The sequence below is a fragment of the Pinus tabuliformis genome, chromosome 2_1 (genome assembly GCF_031772625.1).
Source record: "Pinus tabuliformis cultivar Carrire ecotype Pingquan chromosome 2_1, CPIR1, whole genome shotgun sequence".
NCBI classification, from domain to species: domain Eukaryota; kingdom Viridiplantae; phylum Streptophyta; class Pinopsida; order Pinales; family Pinaceae; genus Pinus; species Pinus tabuliformis.
In genome coordinates this window covers 671132584-671158893 of record NC_142299.1, presented here as the reverse complement: position 1 = coordinate 671158893, position 26310 = coordinate 671132584, and positions in this window count along the sequence as shown.

Sequence of the window (26310 nt, the reverse complement as noted above, 5' to 3'; positions counted from 1 at the left end):
TGCATTTGAGCTCAGCATTCCCCCATTCCTTGGCCTGCATCCAGTGTTCAATGTGGACCGCCTTCGGCCATACTTTCCACCATTGCTAGACACATCCGACATTGCAGAATAGCTCAAACCCACAGAGTTAAATCCAGATTGCATGGAACAAGCTGCAACTGATCGGATCATGGACACACAGATCAAGAACACTCGCCAACAGAATATCCAACTTTATCGAGATGTCAAAGCAGGCCAACTCCTTCAGTAGGGCAAATGGCTCACCAGGGAACAAGTTCAGCAGAAGTTTCCTCATCTCATGGAGGAGCTCAACGCAATGGGGACCATTGCTTCCTAAGGGGGGAGGAATGATCCAGGTGGATATTGGTGGCCACCTGCCAAGTCCACCTGGACCCCCACCATTGTCTTTCTCAGCATTTTCAGTTTCCTTAATTGTAGCACAACTTACTATTTTTAGCAGTTTTTCGGGTCCTGAACTTCCAGAGAGATCTTTCTAATGAGCTATTGTACACGTAAAACGGAGATCATATGCCAAATTTACGACCCCGGGAAGTTGATGTACCAATTTACCCCCAAATGGGGCCCACAGTTTGGCATTTCATCTCCTAGGGTTAGGTTTTGGAATGTTAAGGGTTTTCCATTGTTTCTCAACAATAAATAGGCCTTCGAGCCTCATTGTAACACAGTTCAGAGGCATGTAGCCATCACATCTCTTCTCAGAGATAAGCTACCATCGCCCTAGCTGGTTTATTTCCATTTCTGGTTGTAAGCATATTTTAGTATTTTCCATTAATGAAATGAAGTATTATTTCCGCTGCATCTTTGTGTATATGGTTATCTCTGTAAATTGTTGCGTTCCTGTTTAAATCCGGATCAATAGGAATGGCAACCATACCACTGTATTTTCTTTAATCTAAGGGTTGTGTTTGCAGGATCTTCTCTTTGCATAACTATTGTATGAGGTGCTCAACACCTCTCTAGAATTTTTGTAGGACCTATGGGACCTATTCTGAGCCCATAGAATTGAGTTTTCATCTTCCCTACTTGCTAGCGCGACCTTTTCTCTGAGAGACGCACGCATGCACCCATGTGGCTAAACCCGCGTGGTCACCAGAAAGTAAAAAAAGAGCCTTGTATTTTCTCTTTTCTCAAGTGATTGGTAGCATTTAATGAATTTCCTTCACCTCTACATTTTTTATTATCAGTTTAGTTTGCTTGATTTCTTTACTAACATCAATTAGTGGAGAAATTAGAGTATTTTTTCATTTGTATTTGCAATACACACATAACTAAATTAGGGAGAAAAGTAAGTGGCCAAATTCCACATAAGTTTTTCAAACTGTTTTGCTAAATTTTTTGCAATTCACATAGCTTAATTAGTAAAGAAGTAAGTGATCCATCATCCAAAAATCTTACTACTAACCAACGAATTAATTTTTTCATTTTTGGGACTAGGCGAAAGTGTTATTATAAATACTAAGTAATCGTTTATGCCCTTGCATCTCTTAGATGAACCTGGGCTTGCATATGAAAACATTCTTAGAGAATTTGAATTTCCATGTCCCTTGTTGAAATTCACATAGTTTAATATGAAAAGAGTAAGTGGCCCATTATCCACACTGTTGGGTCAGGAAAAATGTATGATTTCTCTTTGTAAAATGCTTTATTTACCATTCATCCTTGTACAATTATCTCTATTTATAGATTAAAATGAGGAAAATATCGGCTAAAGTTGGATGAAAGAATTTTGTGACAAAATAGGCAAATCTAGCACAAGAAACTGATTTTTTGCTATCTTTGTGTGTAGAGATACAGATTGGGAAAAAGTCGTTCATTTGAAAAAACAACACGAGGCCATAAAAGGGAAAAGCTACAACGTCTTTGGCAGAAAAAGAAGCAGGAGATTAGCTCAAACAATGCTATTTTATCACATGATCAGATTATGTATTGCGAAATCCTGAGTATCCCATGATCTTGAGGATTCACTTTTATCTAGTTACTCTTTTATGTTATATGTATGGCTGAAAGGAAATTAGAGACAAGCTCAAACTCTCATAATCTGTAATTATTCTTTTTGAAAACATATACGTTGTTATCTCAGTGACTATGTAAGCTATTACTTGCATTAATGAAAGAAGGTTGCATTCGATACATATTCATATTCTGAGTTCTTATTAAGCGAAGGCTTCTAGTGACTCTGGGCCCGGTCACGAGAAGTTCTACTACTCCCTTCTGTTATAGGTTTTATATTTATTTTTTTCTATTGATTTAATGTTCAGTCATTGGTTATTTAATTTATCGTAAATATTTGTGATATTGATTCATACTGTTGTTCAATTAGATTTAGAGTGAAGCTGTTTGACATACTTAAGTAGTTCTTTGATTGGAATGAGTGAATTAGTGTTAATAGTAGATTGTTGTTCATTTCAATTGATGTTATCATAGATCTTAGAAATAAGTCTAATTAACTTCCACAAATTGCAATATAGATCATTTGCTATTTAGAAATCCTTTATCTCTATTTTCCGTTCAATTGATGTTTGTTGCTCAATTACCGATTGTCGTTCAATTGTTGTTTGCTATTCAATTATCGATTGTTGTTCAATTACTATTGCTATTCAATTGAGAATTGCAAGTTAACTTGGGTTGCTATAGATTAACCGTGCTATTCAATAGTTATAGTTTCTTTCCCTGATTGAGTAAGTTATCCTTAAGTCTATTTGAACAATTCCAAGTGTGATTCTTATTTGCATTCAATTTCAATTGATTTGGGAACAAGTTGCATAGAATTGCAGAGTGTGTTAAGTGTATTTCTTCCATAGATAGTTCTTTCTAGATTTTTGTGAATTGAATTGAAGAATTAGTCATTAGTGATTGCAACGATTCATCATTAGATAACCTCTAGATTCACTGCATATACTATGCTGAAAGTCTTGAGATAAAAAGACTTACGTTGGATTGACAACTAATGTAGGGATTGAGATTGCCTGTAAAAAGACATCTTAGTGAGCCAAAATTTTGGCGTCGTTGCCAGGGAGAGTGTTTCAAGTGATTGTTTTTATTTTTTCTTTGAAAGAATTGGGTTTTAAAAATGGAAGGTAAGAACTTGCATACCTAGCAAGTAAAGTGCTTTCTTACCTGCCCACTCTACAGAAAAACCTTAGAGGTTAAATATGAATTTTTCTTTTATGAATGACTAGGAATAGAAAAAGAGCAAAATCCTCCACCAAAACCCACAAAACCCAAAGGATTGGTGAACCTTGGCAGAATGACCTTTATAGAAGAAATCGTAAGAAGAGTAGAGTCTCAAGCGTCAGTAGGATTCTAGGCTATACCTGGAAAAGGTTCTACTGTTATCCCTCAAGCAGCCAGCTCACCATCTGTAGCTTATGCTGAGATTCAAAGCCAATTAGGAGGATTGAAACAGAGTCTTCAAGCTACAATAAGTTTACACTTTGATCCTCTACAAGAGGGAAAATCTTGTAACTTAAGAGAAGGAAAAGGATAAACTAGTGGGGTTGGTAATGTAGAACCATAGCTGTCTAAATAGGGATCTCCTGAGATCCCAAAGTGAGGTAGTGCTACAAATCCATCTTGGGTTGCTAACTCTTTGCTTACTCTAGAAGCACCCCTTGAAATCCCCGAAGATTATTGGAACATCTTTGACCAAATGGCAGATCATCCACCCCAAGGTCAAACTTCGACATTAGAGTACCCCATAGTCGACCCGGTGGCTAATACTCCTATGAAGGCCATTCCTTTGCAGAGCATCCCAACTTTCCATGGAATGATCAAAGAGGATCCTGATGCTTTCGTGTTTGAGTTTGATGTCCTATGTAGAGGGTATGATTATAACACCGACCCCAGAAAGCTAAAACTATTCCCTTCCACTCTGAAAGGGGAAACTCTAAGATGGTTTATGGGTCTATGTGGGTGAACTATCAATTCTTGGGATGAAATGAAAACCTCCTCCCTCAAAAGATACTAGGAACTTTGTAAAACTAGGGAACTGAAAGATGATATTTTTAAGATGACTGCAAAAGATAATGAAACATTGGAAGAATATGTAGAACTATTTAATTATAATTTACAGAGGTCTCCACACACTTCCCTACCGAAATAAGTCCTAAGAGCTATCTTAATTAAAGGAATGAAAGAGGAATGGGTAGAAACTCTAAACTTAAAGAGAAAAGGAGATATTTCTCAGGAAGATTATGATGAACTTATTCGTTTTTGTATCAGGTGTTCGTGGGGAAGCACATGCACAAGAGCAGGAAGCTGAGATCCCATGAGAAGAGGAAGCAAACCAGATAGTGGAGGTGTAACACAGATGGAGATCGGTAACCTCCTGGAATATTTTAAAAGGACATCCTGGGCACTCTTACAATATAACTGGATGTCCTATAGGCTAAACAAAAATAGGCTTTAGCAGAACAAAATTTGGCCATCTTCTGCCCACGTTGTCGAATGAAGCATAGCCAATAGGAATGCCAATTAGACATGGTTCAGACGTGTGCTATCTATACTAAAGATCACGACACTGAACAATGTCCATCATTACTAGGGCTAAAAGCAGTATTTAAAGAAGCAGAGGAAGAAATGGAACTAGTATATCTGATGAACCAGTGTCGACAATGGCAAGCTAAACCTATAGGTATGCCAGAAGATGCTGCCCAATTCTTTCCTTCCTCGTAGTTTAATAAACAACAGAACCTTGGGGTAGCCTGGCAAGGCCAATCGTCCTACCCAAATTGGTAAAGCCGGCCATTCCCTATGACATCCTAGCCAACACAATATTTTCTAGGAAATGGCTGGCTGAATTCTCATTTTACTTCTATTTGGCAAGGCAATCCCTATGAATCCTAGTGGCCTGCCTCCACCTCTCAAAATCCAAACTAGTCTACAAATTGGAAGTGACCTCTGAGGATATCCAATGTACCTATGGGGATGAGCCCTTAGCCTCAACCTGCACTATCAGCTCCATATACATTACAACAGAATTCTCAACCTCTTCTGCGACCACAGTTACCAGCTCAGCCAAACCTGAATCCTAATAATGGACCAGTCCAGTTGTATAGATTATCGAAAACCCAGAGTATGAGATTGAGAAGAAAGAATGTAATGAGCTCAAATTGAGGTCAGATCGTGTGATCACCCCTGAGGAAAATAGGGACCAACCTTCAATTGAAAATGTAACTCCACATGTACATATTCCACCACCTATAAATAATACTAAACCAAAGTAAGGGGAAGAGACAGATCAGCATGACGACCTTGAAAAACTTATAGTCACTTCTCCTCTGTTCCCCGAAAGACTAACAATACCTAAACAAATCTCCTACCCTGATTTCCATCTTGTAGGGGAACTAAAAAATTTGTGTATTAAGATCCCTCTCCTCCTGGCCATTCAAGGCCTTCCCATCCATGCCAAAACAATCAAAGAACTGTGTGTAAGGAAGCCCGTGAGGAAGGTAGAAACCTCACCCCTATCCATGTTGTAGGAACCTTATCCGATTTACTCTTGGGAGAGGAAACTCCAGTAAAGTATGAAGATCCTGGAAACCCCATAGTAACAGTTCAGATATATGGCCGCTCATTTCCAAATACACTAGTTGATCTAGGAGCTACCATTAACATATTAACAACAGAAACTTATCAAGCACTTGGTATTACAGCCCTGGAACTAACCACCACTTTATTAGAGCTTGCTGACCGATTGGTGGTAAGACCAAAAGGGACTTTACAAGATATCACAGTTTATGTTAACTCATGGGAATATGCAGTAGATTTCCTGGTTATAAACCCAAGGAGTCGGTTGGATGGGAATCCTCTGATTCTAGGTCGACCTTGGCTAGCAACAACTGATGCATATATTAGCTACCAAGAAGGCATCATGACTATTATGAATGGGGATGCTGTAAAAAACTTGGTGCTATATCCTCCTGCTAGGCCAAGTTTTCCCATTATAAAAATACGTAAGCAACCACTAGCGTACCTGGAAGAAAGCATCCGTTCACCACTCACAGTAGTGAATGAATTGGAATTTAAAGATCAGACAAAATATTACGTTATCAATAATTTTATATATCAGCCAACTAATGTGAGTAATGTACAGTGTCAGATGTTGAAAGAAATCCTTGATAATGAAGCCATGGAAGATCCCCTGAAGGATACGAATGACCAACATATTCAGACGACTTCTTTTCATAACAACAAACCCGTTGAGATTGAGCTAGGCAAATTACTAAATATCAATGACAATCTAGATAGCGAGTAGCACCAGAAGCTTATCCAGGTCTTATAGAAAAATAAAGGGGATTTTGCCTAAGATTATCCTTATATGAAATGGATAGACCCACAGTGATGTACACACCACATCTATACAGAGAAGGATGCTCGACCCATTCGGCAGCCTCAATGGAGGTTGAACCCACACCTCAAAGACATCGTGAAAGAGGAATTACAGAAGCTACTGGATTTAAATTTTATTTATCCTATCTCAGATAGTAAATGGGTCTCTCCTTTGGTGGTCATCCCTAAGAAAAATGGGAAGTGGCATATTTGTGTAGACTATCGGGAGCTGAACAAGGAAACACAAAAAGATCACTGCCCCCTCCCATTCATTGATCGGGTCCTCGATACATTGGCAGGGAAGCAACTCTTCTCGTTTTTAGATGGTTTCAGTGGCTACAATCAAATTCAGATTGCGCCTGAAGTCTAGGATAAAACAACCTTCACCTGTCCCTAGGCCACATTTACATATAGGGTATTTCCATTTGGCTTGTGTAATGCCCCAGCCACATTCCAGAGCGCTATACTCAACATTTTTGTTGAACTAATAAATGAAGGACTTGAGGTATATATGGGTGACCTTACTCCATATGGGGATGACTTCGATCAAGCATTACAAATGCTAGAAAAGGTCTTAGAACGATGCAATGCTACCAAGTTATGTTTAAGCAATGTCATGTGTCACATGATGATGACTGAGGGCGTGATTCTGGGACATTATATCTCCGCAATAGGGATACAAGTAGATCCAACAAAAATACAGGTAATTCTTTTACTGCCTACCCCCTACACTCAAACAGAGGTATGTAGCTTACTGGGATATGCAGGTTATTATTGTAGGTTTATTAAAAAAAAATCACAGATTGCTGCACCCGTATATGCTCTAACTAGAAATGTTGATTTCAGTTGCTCTTAAAAGTGTGACACAACTCTTGCAGGTTTAAAGAAACTAGTCTCAACAGCAAAGGTATTACATGGAACAAACTGGGAGCTACCTTTTCACGTCTCCAAGAATGCATCAGATGTAGCTATAGGCACTGTCCTAGGCCAAGAGGAGGACAAGAACCTTATGTTATATATTATATTAGCAAAAATGTCACTTATGCAAAACTTAATTATACAGTGACAGAAAAAGAATTCTTAGTTGTTGTTTATGCAATAAACAAATTTAGAAACTATATAACTGGCTACCATGTCTTTTTGTACATTGATCACTCTGTCATTCAGTATTTAGCTAATAAACTGATCACAAATGGTCGAGTAACACGGTGGCTATTGCTTTTGTAGGAGTTCGACATTACCATTAAAGATCATCTGGGGAAGGAAAACCCAATTGCTGATTTTCTATCTCAAATCTTGAAGGTGAATGATCCACTGGCGGTAGATGACCAATTTCCGGATGAACACCTATTTTCCATGGCAGTCAAGATGCCATGGTACACAGATGTGGAAAATTATCTGGTAGTAGGGAAGCTACCTAAACATTTGATGACAAGAGAAAGAAAACTGATCGTTCAGCACAGTGCTCGGTTCTCTTGGATAGGCAGATATCGTTTTCATACAGGGGCTGACATGTGTATACGCAGATGTATCTATGAGGATGAGATCCATGACATTCTGAAGGCTTGACATGATGAACCTTGCGGGGGACATTTCACAGATCAAAGGACAGGACATAAAGTATTACAAATGGGTTATTATTGGCCCACTATTTTTAAGGATTCTAAAAAATATGCCCAAGCCTGTGATAGCTACCAAAGGATGGGTCGGCCTAGCAAATCTAATGAAATGCCTCTACAACCCCAATTCTTCATAGAGCCCTTCGAGCATTGGGCATTGGATTTCGTAGGTCCATTCCATCCACCATCCAATTAGAAGGCCTACATACTGGTAGCCATGGATTATGTGACAAAATGGGTGGAAACAGTAGATTTACTAAGAGCCACAGAGGAAGCAGTGATTAACTTCCTTTTTGGGCTATTTGTGCAATATGGATTACCACAAGAAGTGTTCACATATGGGGGAAAGCAATTCATAGGGTAGAAGATTACTTCCACTCTCAGAAACCATCATATTACGCACATGATCACTTCTCCGTAGCACTCGCAAGCGAATGGGCAAGTCGAAAGCACCAATAAGGTTATAAAAGTGATTCTGACCAAGACAGTCTCAAAACATTGGCAAGATTGGGCTGCTAGACTGCTAGAGGCCTTGTGGGCCTATCGTACAACTTGGAGGAATACTACTGGATACTCTCCATACCATCTTGTGTTCCGTAAGGAACCAATTTGTACAATCAAATTCAAAATAAAGACTCTAAGAATGGCCCAGGAAGTGGGGTTGGATTTAATAGAAGCCCAAACCAAGCGTCTTCAGCAGATCAACGAACTAGATGAGGCTTGACTACCTTCTTTGCAAAGAACTGCAATAATTCAACAGCAAAGGGCAAACTGGCATGATAGCCTTATCAAGAAGAAACTATTTCAAAAAGGGGATTGGGCACTTCTATACGATTCCAAATTCCAGGACTTATCAAGCAAGTTGCAAACAAGATGGCTTGGCCCTTATGAGATTCAATAAGTGCATAATAATTGTACTCTTACCTTGACTACCATCGATGGATCCGGCCATTCTTTTAAGGAAAATGGGCATCGAGTGCGCCTCTATCATCAACTGCTTACCAAGGAGTCTTTCTGTGAGTAGGTATGTGAGGACCCCTCCATGCAAATTCTAGTTGCAGGGAATGAGGACCCAACAAATTTTCCTTCAAAAAATTGAAATTGCTTGAGAAATTGTAAATAATGTACATACCCTTTTTAGGCATTACCATGTAAATATAAATTTGTTTAGGAAGATTCACAAAGTTTGGAAGTTTATTTTCCTCTTTTTTGTTTTTCTTCTTTGATGTTCAAACAATTGAACATCTGTCATTCAATTGATTGAACAACACATTTTCCTCTTTTTGTTTTTGTTGTTCAAACAATTGAACGTCTGTCGTTCAATTGATTGAACAACACATTTTCCTCTTTTTGTTTTTCAATGTTCAAACAATTGAACATTTGTCATTCAATTGACTGAACAACACACTTTCTTCTTTTTGTTTTTTTTTGTTCAAACAATTGAACATCTATCATTCAAACAATTAAACAATACATTTTCTTCTTTTTGTTTTTTGTTGTTAAAACAATTGAACGTCCGCCATTCAACTAATTGAACAACACATTTTATTCTTTTTGTTTTTCTTTGTTCAAACAATTGAACATCTATCATTCAATTGATTGAACAAAACATTTTCGTCTTTTTGTTCTTTGTTGTTCAAACAATTGAATGTCTGCTCTTCAATTGATTGAACAGCACAATTTGTTTTCATTTTGTTTTCGTTGTTCAAACTATTGAACGATTGTCATTCAATTGATTAAACAGCACAATTTGTTTTTATTTTGTTTTCGATGTTCAAACTATTGAACAACTACTATTCAATTGATTGAACAACATAATTTGTTTTCATTTTTTTTTCATTGTTCAAACTATTGAATGCTTGTCGTTCAATTGATTGAAAAACACAATTTGTTTTCATTTGATTTCCCTGTTCAAACTATTGAACGACTGTCGTTAAATTGATTGAACATCACCATTTGTTTTTATTTGATTTCGCTGTTCAAAAAAATTGGACTGCTGTTCAATTGATTGAACAACACTTCTTGTTTGTGATTGATTTTCGCTGCCCAAAAAATTGAATGGTTGTTGCTCGCTTGAGTGAACAAAACTTTGTTTCTCTTTATTTCACTATGCCAATGATTGAACGATTGTCATTCAATCGATTGAACAACACTTTTTATTTTCTATTTTAATTTCGCCGTTCAAACAATTGAATGATTATCGTTCAATCGATTGAACAACACCTTTTAAGAAGATAAATTGTGAATTTTCCTCATTTTTTTTTATCATTATGCCATTTTCTCTTCTTCTTTTTTATTGCAAATAAGCACCATTTGAATTAATTTGTGCCTCTTATAAGGAAAACGACAATAATAATATCATTATGACTTCTAAAGCCTTTTATATTGTTATATTTATTCATAAGCTAATACAATGTATCTTTAGAATGACTACCTGAAAATCTTTTCTTTTTGGACACATCATGAAATGATTCATTATTCTTAATCCATGATGGCTTATGTTTATACTCCCAAATGGATAAAACTCATTGATATAATGATAAGGGGATAAGAGTATAACGCTTCCATTCACATCTTTTTACTTCTTACACCATCCTTGACTTTTAAGGAGCAAATGAGCCTCCCTTTTTTTACAATAAGAAGTGCAAAAGAAAAATGGGAATGGTAAAATATGAAAATTCTTGAAACACTGTCTAAAGAGAATACGGGGTCTCATCACAAGCCAGCCTACCATGATCATAAGGATGTAACAGGTGACATTTCAAGTTGGCCACCAAGCCAAAGTAATGACCTTTTTGATAATTAAATATGTCAGAAGAATAGAGGGCCTCATCACGAGCTAGCTTGATCACTTTGTTACACCATGGTGAGTGGCACTATGGTTATCTGGTCACCATGCCAGCATAGTGGTTTCTTTATGACAAAGAAAAGAAGATTTAATTGTAAGAAGGACTCTGGCTCATTTGTGGGGGTTAAAAAGCAACCCTGTCAAGGCTATGAACACCTATTGGCAACAATGGCTTTGCTTGTGGTATTAGAGTATCACCTTATATTTACATATGACATTTAGCTATTATCCCCTATGGATTTATTTCTAAAGAGAATTTCCATTTGAGAAGCACTTTTACAAGCCGAATAGCATGGTGAATTTAATCTATATTCATTATATTCCATATGTCCAATCATTAAATGACAGTCATTAAACACATACCACCGATTACGTTGATGTGATTAATATCGCTCATGGTGAAGATCTTTGACATAATGAATTAAAAATTGCTGATTTTCGATTTGGCCAATTCACATTCGATGACAAATGTTGCTTAATTGCTTTACTAATTTGTGTGCTATGTTTTTTAGATTGGTTGTTGGCATTTATTTCGCATCAATGAATTTTCTTGCTTTTTGTGTGCGGAAAGGACATGAACGCCCTTTTCGCATCGGGGGGGGGGATGGCCTGCGTATGCATGACACATGTCACCATTATGGATAACTATGTGACAATCATTCAGATTACCTCCATAATATGAATTGCATGATGAGTATGAATGTGTAATAATTAGCAAGAATTTTTTATTGGACGAAGAACGATAGCCATTATGGCAGGAATGCGAACTTACAATCCTGCATTAAGTGTGTCTGACAGGACAAATGAATTAACTAAATATGATAATAATCATCCAAACAAGGTCATTTTCCTATTAATTTTTGTAACATACATTGTTACTGTTCTGAATTACAAAGGTAAAATGCAATTGTATACAGGAGAACCAACCTCAGGTGCACCAGCCATGGGAAAAAGAGCTATCCGAAGTGAACCTCCAGTGTTGATGGTATCAGATCAATCTCACACAATCCTTGAATGCAATGGTTAGCTGCAATATTTAAACAGATTGCAGGGATTTCAAGAGGAGCTAATACTAGAATTTCTGTAGAATCTGCAGAATGGTAGCACAGTGGTAAAAGGAATAAGCATGATGGTTTCTGAAGATGTCCTAGCCAAAGTCACTGGACATCTGGCAGAGGGGGTGAACTGAACAGATAAACATGTCCTTTTATATAGCGCAATTGAAGTATTCCAGGATCCAGGCGAGCATCTGGTACGAACAGGGAAAGGAATTCATCCTTTGGTGTTGCAGCAGCCATGGCAAGAATTGGTGGTCATCATCCAAAGATACATTACCTGTGAAAGCTGATAGGATGTGGTAAAGCCTCGACAACTGAAACTTCTAGCCATTTTAAAGCAAAGAATTTAAGTCAATCTACCGTTTTATCTGAATTCCCTGTTACATGATGTCACCTGACGAGTAAGGATAGCTAAAGACCCACATAGTATAGTCAGCCATCATGGGTTAATTAAATTAATTATCACAAATAGATTGGCTTAGCAACAATTAACATGGGACAGTATCATAAATCCTACCTTGGCTCCACCCACGGAAAATGTGGTAAGAGAGTAGCAAGGGCTAAGAACCCTAAGCCCAAGAAGAACGCTAAAGAGAAATAATTCCTCTACACCCTTAGGGCTAGCAAAGAGTAGGTGCTCTATGTGAGTGAATGCTCAGTGACGCATCCCAATTCAAGCAGAGGAAGCCGGACCATCCCGCACACCACCTCCTAGTCCAAAAAATCCCCCTTTACAAGACTATGAGGAGGAAGTGGCTAGGGTATTGGAAAACATGGGAATGTTTGCCGAAGGTAGAGAATAGCCAGGGAGCATTGAAAAACAGAGTTGTACCCCTGACCTATCTGCCCCTATTGATAGCCCTAGTCGTGAGCAAACCCAGTCATTTACTAATGCCATGGAGGAACAGAGGGAGTCAATTCCTTCTATGGAAACACCCCTCAAAGCCAAGGTACATGAAGGAGAAGCCAGCAAAGAAGAAACTCAGATAGTAGGCATCGGTCCAATGGACCCCCCAGTAAAAGGAAACCCTAAAGATGAAAACTTGGGAGATCCTAATCAACTAGGTGAGGCTCAGTTTTCAAAGTCCCCTAAGTACAATGCCTACCTAGGAGACAAGCTGGAGAATAATAATTGTCTAGGAGATACCATTGCATTAGGATCTCCTGAAAAATAAATACATAATAATGACGAGCTAAAAGGAGAAACTCCACTAGGAGACATAGTTCCAAGTAGAAACATCCTTGATGTTGACATAGTACAACCTGTACAAGAACTAGAGGATAATGCAGCTAACCCATCGTCAGATGGAGGTCCTAGAGTAAAGAAGTCCTATAGGGAGAGGCTTAGAAAGATGTTCAAAAAGTATAGAAAAAAGAAGCAAGTAATGAAGCAACTAAAACATTGGTTAAAAGAGGCAACTAGAACCAAAAAATTGGAAGTGGAAATTGAAACTGCAGGAATGAAAATAGAACAATGTTCTAGGAAGGATGTTGAGACTCAAACAAAGTTTCTTGTGGTTTGTCCAAAAGAAACCCAAACTGAGCCATGTATGATAGAAGACACTACCATGCAAACTGAGGACCCCTGTATCTTTTCGCAGGGAACCCAAATGGACCACCCCACTATGGATATTGTTGTCCAAACATATGTTGAAGAAGATGTTCGAGTTGAATTTATAATTCAAGAAGTAGTTGAAGCTGTTGTGTAGACAGATCTTACGGAGACCCAGGATGGAGAGGCCCAAACAAATGAGATACCCCTTTACACCCCCTTGGTAAGAGAGGCTGCCATCAAGAAACTGTAGAATGAGCTACTGATGCCTCATCATGAACTGGCTCAACACAAAGAAAAGGTGGTCCCTCTACATGAACATCAAGGGTTGAGGAAGAAGTTTGAAGCACTTATTATGACTGAAGATGAGACCTTTGCTCAGTATATGGCTGAGCAAAAGAAGGTTGAAAGATTAAAGGGTCAATTGCAAAAATCTAGAGAGAAAATGGAGATCATATGCTCTCTTTATTTAGACACCCTATCCTGCTAAACCCCTGCCACAAATTATGGCTTATTTCTCATCGAAAGATACCTCCTCCTAAAAGTCAAGGCCACTAAGGCTGGCAAGCCCATAGAGATCAAAACCACTGCCGACTTTATCAAATGCTTGAGAGAGCATGATGAGAAGGTTCAACACCTCCTCTGTGAACTCTATATGCGTAATTTCTTTTTTAAAGATGAGAGGGACACCCACCCTAGCCCTTTTATAGGAGACATCCAATTTCAGGCATTCCTCTCATTTTCTACCAACCAACTCAAGTGGGCCAAGGCTCACAACACTTTTAGAAAATGTGAGTATGGCATTGACCTATGGGTTAGAGGGGAGCCTACACAACCATTACTCCTATCTGTCAGGCATAAACATTTTATGCTGTGATCCGGTGTTGTAGGAAAATTGGGGCCACTCCATACCGATATCATTCACGCCAAAACGGAATATTTCAAGGACATTAAGGAAGAAGCCTTGTCTGCATTAAGATATAGGTGGGAAGTCTCTAGTAACACTATGAGGAACCGAGAACCATTTGGATATCGAAACTTCAAAGTTACATATTCTTGTTTCTATCAATATAGTAATATGATTTTAACGATGGGGCCTAATTGGATAGATTGTTGTTACAGACCCCCAATCATATGGTATCCTCCTGATCAATACCACAGTGACTATAACTTGAAGGATCAAGAAGTAACCCAGGCTTTCGTTGTCCTTAAGAAGAAAAATCGTTTTAGGAATTACAAGGAGGAGGTATATCCTGCTTATTGCCTAACTCAGTTTCATCTAAACTACTTGCTTGCATGTGGACATGCAACAACGTAAGTTGGGGAGTATGTTGGGTTAGGAAAAATGTATGATTTCTCTTTGTAAAATGCTTTATTTACCATTCATCCTTATACAATTATCTCTGTTTATAGATTAAAATGAGGAAAATATTGGCTAAAGTTGGATGAAAGCATTTGGTGACAAAATAGGAAAATCTAGCACAAGAAACAGATTTTTTGCTATCTTTGTGTGCAGAGATACGGACTAGGCAAAAGTTGTTCAGTTGAAAGAATAGCACGAGGCCATAAAAGGGAAAAGCTACAGCGTCTTTGGCAGACAAGGAAGCGGGAGACTAGCTTGAACAATGTTAATTTATCACATGATCAGATTATGTATTGCGAAATCCTCAGGATCCCTTGATCCTGAGGATTCACTTTTATCAAGTTACTCTTTTATGTTATATATAGGGATGAAAGGAAATTAGCGACAAGTTCAAATTTTGATATTTTGTAATTATTCTTTTTGAAAACATATACGTTTTTATCTCAATGACTATGTAAGGCGTTAATTGCATTGTTGGGCATCGAATCCCCCCACAACATGTTTTGGGGCTCAAAGCCTAGGTTTTGGTCAAATGTATTGTAAGACTCCGTGAATTGCGGGTGCAGAGCGCGAAGTATAGGTTGAGTCATAGGGTTGTCCACCCTAAGTTTTGTAATGTAATGTCATGTCATGTCGGCCTACCCATGGTCCGTGGACCATGGGATTGTATAAATAGAGTGAGGCTCTAAGTTGTAAAGATAGCTAGCAAAGGAGAAAATAAATACATAGAGCATAGAGGTAGAGTCTAAGTGTATTGGGTCATAGTAGTAGGAAGAGGCTCTGCAGCTGAGTGCACAGAGGCCTAGTAGAGTCTGCAGCTGAGTGCGCGGACCCCTGCAACTGAGTGCGCAGGGTGGTGTCGAGTTTGTAACCTTGAACGAAGAATAATAAAGAGAAGTTGATTCCAATTTCTGTGCGTCCACTTGTGTATTTCATTCTATACATTTATATTGTTTTGTTTATCATACGCACTTATATGATTGTAGGATATACTGTTAATTATCACTAGTCTTACACATATAAGTTAAGTAATCAGGTAGTAATAGGTTAAATAGTAAGGAACTTGGGAAATAACACAGATCACGCCCTGAGTAGAGCTACGGGAAGGTAGCATCACAGGTTGCGAGGGACTAATAGATGCGCGTAGCGATGTGCACGCAAGGTCAAACCGCGGACAGCCAGAAGCTCATCAAACATCCCCAAGGTGTGGAAACTTGGTTCTAGCACCCTCCCATACTACTTTGGGTGAGACCTCAGTCTGCGCTCTGCAGACTGTTGCTGAAAGGGGCAATAGTACTGGGATTTGTTTGGCTAAATCACCTCTGAACCTGGATTAGGCCCATACAAACCAGCAAATGGTTCCGTTGCTGAGACTGGGATCTACATAAGGGTTGTCTAATGTCATGCCACTAGAATCCGACAAAGAAAGAAATTGAAGGGTGGTTGGACAAGAAGATTCATGAGTTCGCGGTGCAGGAAAACAAAAATCCGCGAGTATCTAAGGAACAGTGGTTGGAGCACTCCTTATATACGGAAATCCACGAAGTTTTCTTTGCATCCTTTCCTTCTGAGCTGTATGAGTGGATCACAAAGCTAGCAGACAGTTAGGGAAGGTGTAGGCTTGACAAACCAATCATGTGGAATCCAGAATTAGTGCACAAACTAGAAGTGTCAGGAGATAAGTTCATGCAAGCTGTGGACCATTGGCTCAACCAAATTATAGGAGGATTTATCACTGAGTTCGCGGCAGACACGACCATCAACTACAGTGAGGCGGAGCGACATTTCCTCAAGGGACCGCGAGGTAAGTATATCAAATCTTTGAACACTTGGATTAAGATGCTATTGTGTGAAAAGTGGGTTATGCAAATAAATTAATGTTTGGGACCACGTGAAGTGGGAAGATCTACAGAAGCATAAGTAGTGAAGAATTGGAAACCAGTCCCTTAATTTCCCCCTCGTAGGAAAGCAAGGAATAGCTTGCGAAAGTTTCTCCAAGAAGCGCAGCCAGTCTAATAAGGCAACGAATTCCATGCTTACCACCTCCACCTACACCACCACTCGTCTCACCCTCCTCACCCCCATCTCCACCCACCCAACCTCCGCCACCACCACAGTTCAGTATGGTGAGTACGATCAAACTACCGACATTCAGAGGAGTAGGGAATGAAGATCTGGACAAATTCTGGTTCGTGGTGAGAGCAGTATGGGAAGCACAAGGAGTCGTGGATGACAATATCAAAAAGGCTACACTGGTAAGTGCATTGTAGGATTGCACATTAACATGGTACATCAAGAATTCTAATGACCATCCAAACGTAAGAATCACGGAAATCTAGACCGCGTTGAATAGGGAATTTAGCATGCCATAGTCGAAAACACAATCAATCATCAGGTTTAAGGAGATTGCAATGCTCCTGGACAAGACCCCTTGGGATCTGGACCAAAGACTGAAGGGTATGATTCACGAAGCCAACATGATGTTGACAGATGGACAACACCATGCATGGTTTGTAGCATCACTAACACTGCACTTAAGGACAATGGCGTCACAGCAAAAACTTTCCACCCAGGCCAAATCTTTGGAGATGGAAATGAGATTGCATGAGACCCCTATACAAGACCCTGGTCTGGGAGTCCAACAAATCCATGCGCAACTACAAAATTTGTGTCTGGAGATGTAGAGTTTGAAACAGGACAAGACACCTTGGCCAGAGGTGCGCGAGGAGGTATGGTGCATAAAATTCAAAGGCCAGGGGCATGACAAGGACCACTGTCTAGTATTCGCAAATTACTTGGCAGGAGGAGGGCCGATGCCATTAAGACCTGAGGCATAGGTAGGACCAAGCGTGGCACCTGAATTATGGTGTGTGATCTATCAAATAGGAGGAAAGCATGCTACGGACAACTATCATCTATTACAGAAGTATACATAGACGTCCCAACAATTGTTTTGTAATTTCTGTAGGTCGGTAGGCCATGATGAACGCACTTGTAGAAGCTATGAACTAATGATGGATCAGATTCCTACCTACAGGGTGCAGAACGAAATGTTATCCCTCGACCCAAATGTAGGAATGACACGCACTGGATCTCAGGGGTGCAATCGAGGTCGAGGTGGAATTGGACCAGGAAGGGGTCGCAGTCAATTAATTTGTTACAAATGCGGGGGGCCTGGGCACTATGCCCGTGTCTGTACAAACCCAACAAGGACATCATGTTTGTACTATACTTAGTTTGATCATGAGGTAGAAGACTACCCTATATTGATAGCAAGACTATGCAAAAGAGGGGTACTTCAGCGCCCTCCGACTCAAAATTTGCAGATGATGAGGTCTGAGTCGCACGAAGAAAACCCGAATGTAAACATGATGCTCAGGAGTGTTATGACCACTGGTGATGATAAGGGTAAGTAATCAAAAGAAAGTGTGTGGGTTCGCAAGGCTCCTACAAAAGAACCTGAATTTGATTTAGAATGTGTGAAGGACACATTCATGGAAGCTAACTAGAACCAGGGATGGATCCTTCAATGCTCACTACCTTTCTGGAGACATGCATGAAACTGCTACGTGACAACAAAGTAGTAAAAGGACTACAAGAACTTATCACTAGGTGCACAGGGTCAGGAGAGCCGCATGTGGTCCGGAAACTTGGGAAGCATACATTACGCAGAGGAAGGGAAATGAGGTTGACTGTGCAAATCTGTGAGTATGAAATGGATCAGGTAATCCTGCATCTCAGATCGGACACGAATGTACTGCAAAAATAAACATGGGAACGCATGGGCAGACCCATGCTATAGTGGTCTCCTAAAAAAATTTGAAAGCGTAGTACTAGAATAGCAGTGGTTCAATGCTCTCAAGTGGGCACTGCACGCAATGCCTGCACAATGGTGGAGTACACATTAAGGAAGTTTTGAGGACTGGCGTGGATGTAGAAGGATGATGCACCTACACTTTGGAAAACCCTAGCTCAGAACGAGAGCTAGTCAATAGGGTTGGAACAACTTGCACACCCACGTTTCCCGATGGGTATGAACATATGTTGTACAACCCACACAAGTGCACACCACTCCGAGAATAGAGAATCAGAACAAACTGCAGCAGCAAGAAAGGTGATGCACGCTACCAATTATCCACGGAGAAGCATTTGATAGGATGTACGAAGTACTAAACAGGGTTCACCAGGTGAGATGCACTGATTGGGACCTGCGCGTACTAGCGGTTCAATGGGCCTATAGGACCATATGCAAAACCCTGACTGTGAAAACAATTCCAAGGGTGCGGAATAGAGTAGGGACTCTAATTTATAAAGAGAATGGAAAAAGGAATCCACACATAATAGCTCCCGCAGATGTGACAATGCACGAAGACCAGGACGAAGAAATCACACAACTACGTGAGGTTGAATACATAAGGATTCAGGAAGCCACTCGGTGAGGGAACCTTAGACTTCAAGAACTTGAAAGAGACTATGTACGATTGAGGACGAAAAGCATTTTGATGGATGCCGAGGTCAAGAGGCTGGAAAACGAGATCAAGCAAGCATGTCTCGTCGATAAACCAAGGATGACAAGGCAAGGTGCAGATGATCATACCACTAAATTAGAAGAGTGTCGTCGAGAATTTATGACTCTGCTACCATGGCTACAACCGCATCTCACCAAATGCAGTAACCAGGGGAGCGCACTACATATGATAGAACACGTGGCGCTGATTGTCATGAGGGCAATTGGGGATTTTCCGTGGACTATACTAGAAGGTGAGTTGAAGCCTCGCACAGGTGGTGCAACCAACTGAATAGCCGTAGGAAACACAGTCTCAGTGCTCCAGGCAGTTGAAAGAGAGCGTGGGACTATAAAAGAGTCCATTTGGGAGTTGCATGATAAGGGAGGTGTGTGTAGAATCACCATGTCACAAGGTTCGTGCCAGCATATGAGGGGCTACGCTGTTGCGCGGCTAGGATGGTTGGTTTCACTGTTCATGATAGGATGTCCGATTTGAGGCCAAATGGAGTAGGTGGCGAGCATTTAAGATGAAAATTAAGGGCAAGATTTGGGACAATCTGCCGCCAAGAAAGCATTAATGACCCGGAATTGGGGGGAACGGTCGAATTTGAATTCAAAAGGTGCTATAAAACTCCAAGGGCTAGCCACGAGACAACACTTGTTCACTTGTGATTTGAGTAGTTGATTAGAGCACAGAGTGTTGAGCACTGAACGATATTCAAGCCCCTACATTCACGAACAACCACATACAGTTCAAACAAGATGGCGGCTACCAGGGGAGGTTTGGGCTCTGTAGAAGGAACTGTCGGTGAGGCTGCGTAGAATCCCACGGTACACGATGTTCCCAAAGGCACTAAGGTTGCATCGGAGATCCCAAAATCGCCTGGGATGTCGAAACCCAAGAAAGATAAGTAGGCAGGGGGACCAGTCTACATGTCCCCGAGGAATCCACGATTCAGTAAGCTCTCAATGGAAGAAAAGGGCAAGGTTTTCACTATTGAGACAGATGACGAGGAGGAGGACCTACACGCTCTCATCGATGAGGTAAAGGAAGTAGAGGACATGGAAGAGGATATCCAGCCAGTGCACTCTGTAGCAAAATTTCCCGAGTACATCCCTCCATGAAAAGGGAAAACCAAGATATCAAAGGTTATGGATGCCACAAAGAGCGCACTCCAGACCCCGCTCCTCCCAATGGAATTGTGTTTGAGGGCTCGCACCTGGTCCGTGTGCCCACAATGAAGTTTGAAGATTGGCACCTCATGGATAGCGAGAATTTCCCACACTTAAAGATGGAGAGCCTCATGAAGCAGAGCATGGAGGGGTCAGTCATAACATTAGAGCCACGAAAATGGTTGTGTGGTGTGGAGAAGGCCATCACTATTTTTGTCATAAAGCAGCTGCATTTGCTGTTGCATGATGGGTACTTATGGCTGGATGAATCTATTCCCATCATGACAGATCTCGTCCATAGAATTTCTCGACTTCCCTGTAAGGGAAAGGACCCTATAACGATAACAAAAATGAGTGGTGATTTAGTTCTCGCGGAAGCCATGAGGAAAAAATATAAGCTCAAGAAGAAAAAGATGGGTTACGCCATTAGCATTACCAAAGATAAAGTGGTGCACATAGCCACCCAACTCCTGGCCAGGAAGGTAATGAGAAAATGTCACGGCGATGAAGTACCAGCACCAGTAGTTGAAGTTGCCGAACAACGCATAGAGGGGGTCCAATTCAACTGGGCTAAGTTCCTCTGCAAGGAATTCTTGATCAACTACAAGGAAGCATAGGAGTAGGGTAAGACCTTCCACTATGCGTGGTTGCTCTTGTCCATTTTGTTGGTTTGGGAGAACTACCGGAGGATAGTCAGTTCTTGAGCATTGAGTGTGACTTACCAGAGGCCGAAAAGTATGCATTGCGTTGGGTTACCAAGGATGTGAAGTGGATTCGCAATACGAAGATATTCTGGGTGCTCATGGAGGCGAGCATCTGGATGTGGATTAATAGGAGGTCACGCCTGTCCCCCACAGTGCACAACAGTCTGCGGAGCTTTGCAGACTTCAAGGCAGACATGCACAATATTTACATCAAGGCGCGAAAGGATTCGGTGTAGCAATGGACCAAGCTCCCCTTCATCACCACTGATGATGCAATTTTTACAGTGTTAGAATCATGGCCTCCTGCGTGTCGTGCCCCGGATTTGGCAGAGTTGAATAGGACAATAGCATAGAAAAGAAAGGATGAAGCCAAGTTGCACGTCACGTAGTTGGACGAGAAGAGGCACAATGAAAAAGAGGTAGCAGAGGTAAGGGCAGTCTGTGAGGCAGCACAGGCAGCTACGGAGTAGGGAAAGGCCACCAAAGTAGCAGCAGCAGCACAAACAATAGGGGCGACAACAATGCAGGAAGAGGAGGGCTATGAATTGTCTATAGGACAGGAGGCAGAGGACACAGACCTTGCAGAAGAAGACACAGACCCAGGCACAACTTCCACCCAACTCAAAAGGCCGCGTGTCATAGAGAGATTAGGTCCATGGAAAAAGGTCAAGGCCTCCAAATTGTCCATCAACCTGATCACATTAATGGAAGGTGACCTCTATGACATCGGCAACATGGTTCGCAAGGTCACCAAGGAAGCGTTCCAAGAAGTCATGTCGGAGTAGCAGACTGTGTTGGGGGCCCTAAGGGTGCAGCTGCAGGAACTACAGGTGCAACCCCCATAGGAAGGAACCATAGTCACCTACATCACAACAAGCACATTAGCAGCAGAGCAGATGCTTCGCGCAAGGATGGCCAATACCATAGTGCTACCGAAATGGGTGCTAACAGTAGAGAATGAGATCGACAAAGCCGCAGTTGGCAAGATCAAGGGACTTTTCGTTAATTTGTTGCCCTTCAGTGAGACACACTATACCAACTGTAGGATGGAATAATAGTAGAGCTCTGTGCCAGGGAGGGCCACATGATTCAGGTGATGAGTGAGCAAAAGATAAACATCGAACAGCTCAACCTGCAGCATGACGAACTGGTGTCACAAAACCAGCAGTTAGTATAGATAGTGGATGAATTGTGTCGGTGTTTCCTAGAGTTGTCCATTACCGCGGACTTGCCAACAAAAGTGCAGATCCATTGTTTGGTAAGTGGAGTCCGAAACACACATGAGGAAACAACGCGAGTGAAGCTGGAGCTAAATCGCCAGATTGCTAAGCTGCGGCTGAAGGTGCAACCTTCCACTCCTCCTGAAGTTAGAGAGCAATGCGTTAGCATTATCCAAATAGGATTGGATGAAATTGGACGGACATTGCAGGACTATACCGGTATGTTGGACCAAGCTTTTGGAGTCATCACATCTTTCCAGGAGGACCCCAACATACGGCACCTGGAAATAGAGGCATGTGTGCTTCAAGAGTAGTACAACAATGTAAGGGTAACTGTGCAGACAATCGTCCTCACTCAACAACTCATAAAGATGTAGCAAGTAAGGGCACTGAAAGAGTAGGTGGATGTCACAAGATAGAAAGAGGCACTTCTCAAAGCGCGCGTCCAGCCATGGATTGATGAGGCCTTCACCATTACGGTAGATATCGAGGGCAAGCTCACATAGATGCAGGGGCTCTACGTGCTAAGGTAGGGATTTGATCCTCACAAGGAAGCATCAGAAGAGCACATGCAGCAGGTCCAGCAAACCGTAGAATAGTGCGTTGCGGACCTCTGAGCCGTTCGGGACCAGTTGGAGGGACTCTACACCAAGATCGCTGCACCAATAGAGTGACTTGAGGGCAAGTAATCATGTTTGTGTTGGGGGCTTGTTGGGCATTGGATACCCCCATAGCATGTTTTGGGGCTCAAAGCCCAGGTTTTGGTAAAATGTTTAGTAAGACTCTGTGAATTGCGGGCGCGGAGCACGAAGTATAGGTTGAGTCATAGGGTTGTATGCCCTAAGTTTTGTAATGTAATGTATTGTCATGTCGGTCTACCCATGGTCTCTGGACCATGGGATTATATAAATAGAGCGAGGCTCTAAGTTGTAAAGATAGCTAGTGAAGGAGCAAAGAAAGAGATAGAACATAGAGTGAGAGTCTAAGTGTATTGGGTCATATTAGTGGGAAGAGGCTCAGCAACTGAGTGCGCAGAGGCCTAGTAGAGTCCGCAGCTGAGTGCGCGGACCCCTCCAGCTGAGTGCGCAAGGCGGTGTCAAGTCCGTAACCTTGAACAAAGAATAATAAAGAGAAGTTGATTCCAATTTTTGTGCATCCACTTGTGTATTGCATTCTATACATTTATACTATTTTGTTTATCGTGGGAACTTATATGATTGCTAGATATACTATTAATTATCACTAGTCTTACATAGATAAGTTAAGTAATCGGGTAGTAATAGGTTAAATAGTAAGGAACTTGGGAAATAACATGGATCGTGCCCCGAGTAGGGTTGTGTGAAGGCAGCATCACAGGTTGTGAGGGACTAATAGATGTGCATAGTGATGTGCATGTAGGGTCAAACCGAGGACTGCTAGAAGCTCATCAGACATCCCTAGGGTGCGGAAACCTAGTTCTACCAGCCTCCCATACTACATCGGGTGAAACCTTAGTCTGCGCTCCGCAGACTGTTGCCGAAAGGGCCAGTAGTACCGGGATTTGTTTGGCTAAATCACCTCTGAACCTGGGTCAGGCCCATACAAGCCAACATGCATTAATGAAAGAAGGTTGCATTTGATACATATTCATATTCTGAGTTCTTATGAAGTAGAGGCTTCTAGCGACTCTGGGCCTGGTCACAAGAAGTTCTACTACTCCGTTGTGTTATAGTTTTGATATTTAGCCTTTGCTATTGATTTAATGTTTAGTCATTGGTTATTTCATTTATCATAAAGATTTGTGATATTGATTCATATTACTGTTCAATTAGATTCAGAGTGAATTCGTGCGACATAATTAAGTAGTTCTTTGATTGGAATGAGTGAATTAGTGTTAATAGTATATTGCTTTTCATTTCGATTGATGTTATCATAGATCTTAGAAATAAGTCTAGTTAACTTCCACAGATTGCAATATAGATTATTTTCTATTTAGAAATCTTTTATTGTGATTTTCCATTCAATTGTTGTTTGCTATTCAATTACCGATTGCCATTCAATTGTTGTTTGTTGTTCAATTACTAATTGATGTTCAATTACTGTTGTTGTTCAATTGAGAATTGGAAGTTAACTTTGGTTGCTATAGATTAATTGTGTTGTTCAATAGTTATAGTTTCATTCCTTAATTAAGTTAGCCTTAAGTCTATTTGAACAATTCCAAGTGTGATTCTTATTTGCATTCAGTTTCAATTGATTCGTAACAAGTTGCATAGAATTGCAGAGTGTGTTAAGAGTATTTCTTCCATAGATAGTCCTTTCCAGAATTGTGTGAATTTAATTGAAGAATTAGTTATTAATGATTGCAATGATTCATCATTAGATAACCTCTAGATTCACTGCATATACTATGCTGACACCCTTGAGATAAAAATACTTACCTCGCGTTGACAACTAATGTAGGGATTGAGATTGCTTGTAAAAACACATCTTAGTGAGCCAACACACACAATATTTATTTTTCAATACAAGGAACAATCAAAACTTAGTGTAATTAGAAAGATATCATAAAGGATCATTGGATATCTTCATCATACCACACTTTATATGTTCACTTGCATCACACACTAAGTTTCTATAATCTTTGTACTAGAAGGCATCCAGTTTCTGGAGCTTTGTGTACTTAGATTATTTTTTCTTACAAAATCTCTCCCTAAGTGAATTAAGACTCCTTAAAAACAACCATAACTTGAATGAACTAAGTTTTCCCCACAAGGTCCACCAAACAATTTATATTTCAGGTTAGGACCATTGGCGGTAGGCACACCATAAGCCACCATGGTCATGTTACATCTTTGAAACATAGTTGTTGACTTTCTAGGGAGCTTAAAATCCTTCAATCATCCCACGGAAAATATTAGCTGAGTATGGCAGAGACCTGTTTCAGAGGAGGTTCGACTTAGGTCTAGTGCGTGCAGTACCATTTGGGGTTACCCGACCCATCTAGTGCTCGATAGTGGTAACAAAATACCAAGAAGATAAAGACTCGAATGGAAATGTGGTATGAAGTTACTTTAGTGGCCAAAATATAGGGTGTCCTTTCCCTATAGGTGATGGTTCGGCTACCACTTGAGCCTCATTTCCATCACCTTTGTTGATTCTTCAGCTGTTGGAAGGAGTTACCAATTATTTCAAGACATTTACCCAAGACCCATCAGAAGATATCCCCGCAAGGCCCAATTACTTTGAGAGTGGAAAGGACAATTAGGTCTACATAGGATTTTTTATCATATGTAAGAATCGAAAACCATTTTTTGCTTGATTGATCACATATCTTAATTGTAAAAGGAAAGTAACCATTTATTTTCACTTTTGTTTTTTATATATATGATTTTATTGCATTGATATTTATCTCCTTCCCTCACCATACACAAAGTAGCTCACACTCTAATCAACACCATAGGGGACCCCATGGCTCCCCATCGATCTAGATGTTTCTTAAACCTCTCTGCATTATCAGGAGGTTTGCTAGGACTCCCGCCATTTAGGCATAGAGGACGTCATGCAGCCACCATTATATGATCTTCCTTTATGTATGCATCTTTTCTCATGACCCCTCCCCATCAAAACACCCCCTTTACCTCCCCACAAGGGTCCCCACATGCTACCCCTTTAGGGAGCCCACAAACCACTCCTTCAGACAGTCCGCGAGACATGCATCTAGGTACTTCTCCTGAAACATCCCCAAAGAGGACCCCTTTATATATAGCTATCCAAAATCATTTCATGATGGCAGACAACTATAGGATCTTGTTAACAGCTTATTTAAACCTACCATATATAGGGAATATAACCATTGACCCGATCTCTCATTGCCAGAATTGGCCAGCTATGCCCACCAAGCTCCATTTGAACATTTCAAAGTTCGACAGGAACTAG